General features: G+C 28.2%; 1 pseudogene; it reads left to right on the top strand.

The window, feature by feature from the left end:
• The first annotated feature begins 426 nt into the window (after nucleotides 1-426).
• LOC142320678 (U4 spliceosomal RNA) lies at nucleotides 427-587 on the top strand (annotated as a pseudogene).
• The last annotated feature ends 7,312 nt before the right edge of the window (nucleotides 588-7,899 follow it).

The raw sequence follows: 7,899 nt of genomic DNA, 5'->3' as shown, positions 1-7,899 counted from the left end.
TTTGTGTTATCTTGTTTTTTCTTGTTAGAATAAGTTGATTAGAGATTGTAGTTCCCGCATTTTAGCGCAAAAGTCATTCTGTACCTAATGAATTTGAAGATTTTTTTTTTTTTTTTTTTTAACTCCCCTGGGCCGGACCGACTTGATGGTATTACGCCACCCAGGGGAGTGTCCGTTACTCTAATAGGCCCTCCCCATCAACCGGGTATATACCGGCATAGCAGATCAGGCCTACCGGTTGGCTCTTTTGAGATTTTTTTTCCCTTTTTTAACTTAATTAAGAAAACCTAACAGTCAACCCAAGGAGTCCTCAGCGGCTCATCGAAACCAGCACACCTCAGCATGCTGACTCTCACCGCTGAGGCTGTCCACCCAAACTACAATCTAAAAATCCATATTCCTTTCATCTATAATTTTTTGTTTAAGGACTTTGCGCAGTGGCGATATCGTAACCATTGAAGTTCATCTGAGGTGCGACTATTGCTAGTTGAAAACTTGAAGATTAATTGTAACAGGAAAAATTGAAAGATGGTCTTATATTATTCCCAAATTACTTTTTTTTAAATTTCGTACTTTTTATTAGCAAATATTTAATGAACTTTTTTAAATATCTTTTATTCTTACATTCTTTTATATACTCATGAAACGCACTAAAATTCTTTTATAAAAATATATTATTTTACTGGTCTAATTATTAATATTTTCTGTTTTCTCGTCAAATTTGAATGTTTTTATGCCAATAGCCTTTCTAGTTATTGACGACTCTCCTCAAAATCTACATGTTTTTCCAAAATCGATAATCTTCAATTAAGAAAATTTATCTTACTTATTTAACCAAACTTAATTTTTTTGAACTTGAATAGTCTAACTTAAAATATTTACAGCAATAAAAACTGACCGTTATTACGTTGTGTTATGATCTTCTTTGTATAAATAAAAATGGCAGAGTATCCAGTTAGCCTGCACTGTATCCTAGTTACATTATATTAAATTCTATTAAAAAAATAGACCCAAATGGATTAGACCCACTTCAAAAGAACCAAAAATAGTGGAAAAGAGACTGAGTATAAAGAAAATGTTATGGGAGTGTGAAAAGACGTTCTACTTTTGGAGGAACCGTAGCACAAAAGTCATATAACTCCACCAAAAGAAAGACATATAATGCACCCAAAAGAAAGATCAAGACCCATCTCGCTCAGAAATTATAAAAATATCAGAGCGAATTTACTCAAATAGGAGCAGAACCATGGTATAAGAATTCTTATTTTGACTAGCTGAAATGTAAACAGTAACAAACATATGTTTTCATCGAGAAATTAAAACAGCTTAGAAGATTGAGTACCTTTCAACAATTTTCGGAATTGACATATGAAACTATCTTTCCATACAAAGCATTCAATTAGAATCTCCTCTGGAGGTTAAAATTAATTTAAAAATGAATCTCGCATATTATTATTTATCTCTAATTGTAAAACGTAACAAAATAAGTATTTACGAATAAAAATAGTTTTTATCTTTATTACTGGGGAAGGGATTAATTAAATTTTAAGGTCAATGCAAATGCCAGGAATGCTTGATAATTCGTTTTTAGCATAATTCGCTTAGCAGGTTACATTAAATTACACCTATCAAATATCTTATAATCATCTATTAGTTATACATCGAATATAATTAGTTGCCTACTGTTTGCTGTTTAATTATGGTGTTTTACACTGTATTGTATAAGATTATTTTAGAAATAATTGATTCTGATATATTAATTGTACAGATGTTTTGTAATGTAACTGCAGGATGGTTACCAACTTTGTGCTAAAATTTATAGTAAATTTGATTGTGATGCGGGCTAGTAAATAGCACGGTGCAGTTCAATGGCTTTAATATCAGTACAATGCCGTAGGCCACATACTGTGTTTAGTGTGTACGGTACAGTAAGCTAGATGCAGATCAATAGAACAAAATGTAGTGTTAGTGAAGCACAATACACTGTTCTGTGTATAACAGCACCGTGAAACATAGTCCTGCCATTACGTACAAAGGCTTTTCATTCAGACTGAAACTAAAGTTGAATTCAAAATTACGATGAATCCAAATCACTGACTTTGATTGCACCATGAAACAGTTACAACTCTGGTTTTCAACAATTGATTTGAAATAACATAATATCATTTATAGAATGAGCAATAAAAGAAGAAATCATTGGGTTTCATGTTAATGCTGTATGATCAATATACAATTCCGAACAACTAATTTTAGTCTGTTATAATACTCGTTTAACAAACAATTTCACATGCTAAAATTAGTTCTATATATATATATATATATATCCGAAACATCATTCCTATTTTATACCGTAATACTCTTATTTTATTTAAATGTTCAGTCGTTTATAAAGATCCTTTAAAAGGTGGTACTGCTTAGCAAAATTATAAACATTCTTTAACAGTACTCCTGAATTCCAATCATTTTAAAATATCAAACAGGAAATAATTAAGTATATTCTAATAATAATTACAATAATAATAATAATAATAATAATAATAATCATATCAACTTTTACATAAGATTACAATTGTTCACGCGCTAGAAAAAAAACTAGCTCTATTGTTATAAAAAATAACATTCACAAGTGAATAAAAAAATGAATGAATAGTTTCTATTGCACAGTAGATTAGTTGTTATTTAGTACATTTTTTATCTAAATATTCGTCAAATATTTTCTTGATTTAAATCATTATGTGTAAGGATTACAGCATAAAAAAACTGATAAAGTTGTAACATAATTATATCTGTTAATTTGATTAAATATGTACTTTTAATTACATTAAAGGAAATAAAATATAATTTGCGAGCTAAATCATTGCTAATAAGTTGGAACCTTCGTAATTCACTTAATAATAACAGTAAAGATTCGCGAGAAATTTTACTTATTCCCTGCCACTTTTTTACAATCTTTGAAAATTGCTTTCATTACTGGATAATTTCTTTAAACTGAAAAAAAATTAAGAAAACTAATTCGTTTTTACTTCTTTTTATTCGTAATACAACTTATACTTGTGTAAAACAAATGCACAAAAATAATTTTATATGCTTACTACTAAAGTTTTTCATTTTTCTCACTTAACTTGGAAAGGTTTTCCAGAACATTTTCTACTTACCAGGCATTTTCCATGTATTAATTATTTTAGAAAAGATTGATTATCTTTTTAAATTAAGAAAAAAATAATGGTATATTCGTTTTGAAAATTTAAATTATTTAAAAAAGAGAATACTAGTGAGCAGATATTTGAAAGAAAAAATTATTTTATAATAACTAGTGCATAGAAGAAAAGTAACATCACATGATAACATAAACAATGCTGATGTGCATTAAAATGTGGACCGTGCTGATTACAAGAAAATGTGCGAATTATTTCTTTACTACATCGAGTTTTTTCTACATCGCTTATTGTGTTATAAAATACTTAACCACACAATTTTACTTAAAATTATCAATTCATTCCAACTTAACACTTTTTTATCAGTTTATCAAAACGAACTCTTTTTTCCGTTTTAAAAATAATTATTTATGGCTGAAATACCTATTTTGTTGAAAATAGCGTATAACTGGAAAATGGTTAATTAAAAACGTTTAAATTACAATGGAACAATTAGAAAAGATGAGTTATTCTGGAGCTAATAGGCCACATTTAAAACATTCTTTGTGCGTTTCACATGGGCTTAAAATTAATTTAGTTAAAAGCTAAATAAGAATAATTTTTTTTTCATGTCTTTATGTTTAAATAAATAATTTCAACCGCTAAATTAACTAAAAATGTTATTTATGAATAAGAAAAGACAGCATTTCATTTTTTCTGTAATTATGAAGCGACTTATTAAGCTTTAGGCTTATTAGTAATGATACGATCTGCAAAGATATATGCTGCAATTCTAAAAATATGTACAAGGACAGATTCTTTTCTATTGCAGAAAGATCTGTGTTGTAAAATAGAAATTAGGGTGGAGTGCAGCACATTAGAATTAAGTTTTTCTTTCAACATACGGTTGCTCAGGAGAGCTGAAGTCTCCATATGCCGATGCATATGGAGAATACGAAAAATACATGGCGGTTTCTCCTGCATTTCGTAGAGCTTGAGTTACTTACATGTAACGAGGGTTTGGATATTGGTAAAGAAAACGAAAACTTCTTTGCTCCTCACCTTTCCATTGTAGCCTGGCATGGAATTTTGTCATTTTTAGCACTTCTTTTGCAATTTTTATGTATGATTCTTGTTTCTGCTTAGAAAATCTACAAGGTTATACTATGATTAATGTACGTTGATACATAAAAAACAACTTAACAATTCTGCAGTTTCAGTTACTTGCAAGAAAAATGTATCTATTTAAAAGTATACATAACCTTTATGATAAATATTGTTATTAAAACAATATTATTGTTAACATAGCTATTTGTTATTTAATCGATTTCATCAACTGCTTCTGTAATTTTGGTTTATTCTTTGTTTAGTTTTAGATTGTAGTCTCTGTTATTTACCTCATCCATTTTCATTATAATATCTTCGATATCCAATAATAAACTCAATAACATATGCGAAACGTAATATGTCTACTTTTTGTCGTAAATATTAATTCCTACCCTGATTTCTGCCTTTACTATGACCCGTGTTTCCTGTAAATAATCGTTGAAAAGAATGGTTGGCAGTTTGCATCCTTGCCTTTTATCTTTTTGCACATTTACTTCTTCTTGTTGCGCTCCCAATCTTAACCTGAAACGTTGGAAAAACAGGTTGTCCAGTTTTACCAATATTTCAAACATTTTTGAATACTTTTTAAACATCAACGAATATAATATCCTCCACAGTTTTTTCTTTTTTTTTAGGTAAATATCGATGATTACCCTCAATAGTATGTAGCTTCTTTTGATCTCCTTTCTTCATCTCCTTCCTTTTCTGAAGCTAGATTATTTCTCAGTTAAAAATGAATCCAAATTCTTTTCAAACCTATGTATAATTATCGATGAAAAGATTTTTGTAAATGGTAAATCAAACTTATTGTACGGAAATTCTCACATCAAATTGCTCCTGACTTCATTAATATTGGAACTACGTCAAATATCTGGAGGAGATCCTCTATAATATCCCTTGTCTCATGTGATTCATATACGGTTTTAATGTCCATATATTCTTCAATGTATTGAGTATTTGTTCTTCATCAGATTTCCCTCCATTGTTATTTTAGAGAGCATATGCTTTTTTCTTGCGCTCCCCCGAGAAATCTTTTATTATTTCGTACACCTCATCTACTTTTCCGTTTCTTGTCAATAATTTCAATCTCTTCAGTCTCTCTTAAAGATATTTTTTTTTTGCAAGCCAAGTTAATCTTATATTTAACTGCTATATTATTGTCTTATTTTTATTTTTGCTTGATTTTGATTTTTCTTTTGTGATCGTTATACTTTCCTCATTTAAGTTTTTTCCATTACGGTGGCTATTTCTATCCCTAATATTTCCTGTACAATTTCCTTTTTTTTTTTTTTTATAATATTCTATTTATCATTAACGATTTGCTCATGCTTTTTATTCGCTAAAATAGTCGCACTCAATAAAAGTCCCGAATTAAATATTCCAAGAATCTTATTAAGCTATATCCTTTAATTTGCGTGCATATTGCGGTGACAGAATTACTAAAATTACAATCACGGACTACGCAAGTATCGAAAGCAAACAATTAGATGTAGAATACAACTATAGTAAAACACTAAAATCAAACCTTGAATTTTAGACATATGGAAAAAAATTCATAATATTATTTCTGTATATTATATTGTCTAATGCTAGCGATACACGAGTTATAAAAGTATTATAACGATAAAGAATAGAGATTTATAAAGATAGTATTAAAATAAAACATATCAAAATTAGGTATACCGATGTAGTTCAAAGTGAAGAATGTTCTAAGAACTAAACAAAAAAATGTTTTAGTCAATAGAATAGTGATAAGAATAAAAGATTTTAATGAAGTAATAAATTTGATTGTAGAATAATAAATTTTATCGTTAACAGATTTGAGCTAAACATTAAATAAATAAGTGCAAATAAAAGGGCTTTAACCCAATAAATGAAGACCAGAAAAAATTATTATTATTATGATAGTTACCATTAGCGTTAATATGTTTAATATTAAGTAATTAGAGCAGTCATACAATGAACCCATACAAATAATTCAGCCTAATTTTAATAGTAGTAACTGTTTTATTATATGAAATCTGTAGGTTAAATTTTGTGTGAGTTTATACTTATACCACGCATGAGAAAAACTGCTGCCGGATCACTTTTATTTTGTAAAAATAAATAAATAAAAATGTTCTACTTGCATGAGTGATTAGTTAACAGATTGGATGATTTATTTTTACAGTTTCATTTTAATTTTGCCGCCGGTCACAACTGGAATTTATATGTTTACTTGCTTCGATGGATTATTATATAAAATAAAAAAAAAAATATATTTTTTATGATCTTTTATCCCAATATTTCCAGCATCATCCGTACGCTACTGATCTGTAAATAAAATATTACCTTAAATTTTCATCAAACTTAAGCATGATTCGGTAATTATTCCACACAAACTTGAAAAACGGTTTTACTTAAGATATAACTCGTTTTATATTCTGGCAATATAAAAACTAAATTAACGGATCATTTTTCCTAGAATTATGTTTCATACTTACCATATGTAAGTATGCTGAAGCTTTTCTTCATTTATTATTAATTCTAAGATATTGACTACAAATTAAATTCGAGCGATGTTAAGAACGTTTTGGTTTATAAACGGTTTCGAATTCGTTAACAGCAATATCTCTGTGCTTTATCAACCATGATAGTAAAGGCTATCCTAGGTGTAATTTCAATAACGCCGATATTATAGATTCATTTACATTGCCGAAACGGTCACTCAGTACATACCTTTGACTGAAAACTACAAAGGATACTTCAGCAAAAGCTATTGTAATATCCTATATTGGTTTACGTTTATAAGGTCGGGATAAACATATTGAATTTCAATGAGACAATGAGAAATCCTCTTGATTTGCAAAGATCTTATAGGAAAAATATAACTAATAGTTATGAAAGTATTACCAAAAAATGCTGTCTAGTTTTTGTATCTTCGCTCACAAAAATAAGAAATCATTTCCATTTTAAATATTGTGTACATTAATTAAATTACTTAACTTAACAAATGATTTAATTACATTTATTTTGATAATTGGTTTTATTAATATTTATTTCTTATTTTTAATGATTTTTGGGGTTTTAATAAATATAGTTTATTTCCTCTGCATTATTTTTTTACGAAAAAACAATACATAACTCATAAAAATGTTATTTCATAATTTTTTTCTTACACATTTTTTTATATCCAGTTACTAAATACTAAATTTTATCCTTATATGTTAATGAACACTATACATTTATTTTTCTACAAATGTTATATGCTGGTCACCATTGATATTCCACAAATGGGAGACCGACTGACATCAGTCAGAGAATATTATTATCCTTGATTCCAATTAAGGATATTTTTGTTGTAGACATCATTTTATTATATATTTTTATTAGTTTATTACGCCATTTTTTTTTTGTTCACTTAAACCTTATGTTATTTCATTAACTTAATTGTAAATTATTTTACAAAATAAATAAATTTTAAATAGGCAAAATGAATATGTATTCATTCTCATTCATCGGCGGTTCTCACAGGGCTGCTCATTGAGTTGAAGGATTTCTTTATGCTATTCTATTTGTGATAGTGTGGTGCTCTTACTGGGATGAGGGCAATTCTCCCTATTAAAAAATGAAATCATTATATAATGCCTTTCATTTAATAATGTGGTTTCAGCTAGTT

This window comes from Lycorma delicatula, chromosome 2 (genome assembly GCF_047948215.1).
Source record: "Lycorma delicatula isolate Av1 chromosome 2, ASM4794821v1, whole genome shotgun sequence".
Classification (NCBI taxonomy): domain Eukaryota; kingdom Metazoa; phylum Arthropoda; class Insecta; order Hemiptera; family Fulgoridae; genus Lycorma; species Lycorma delicatula.
Note: the sequence above shows the minus strand (reverse complement) of the source record. Positions and strands in the feature narration are given on the sequence as shown.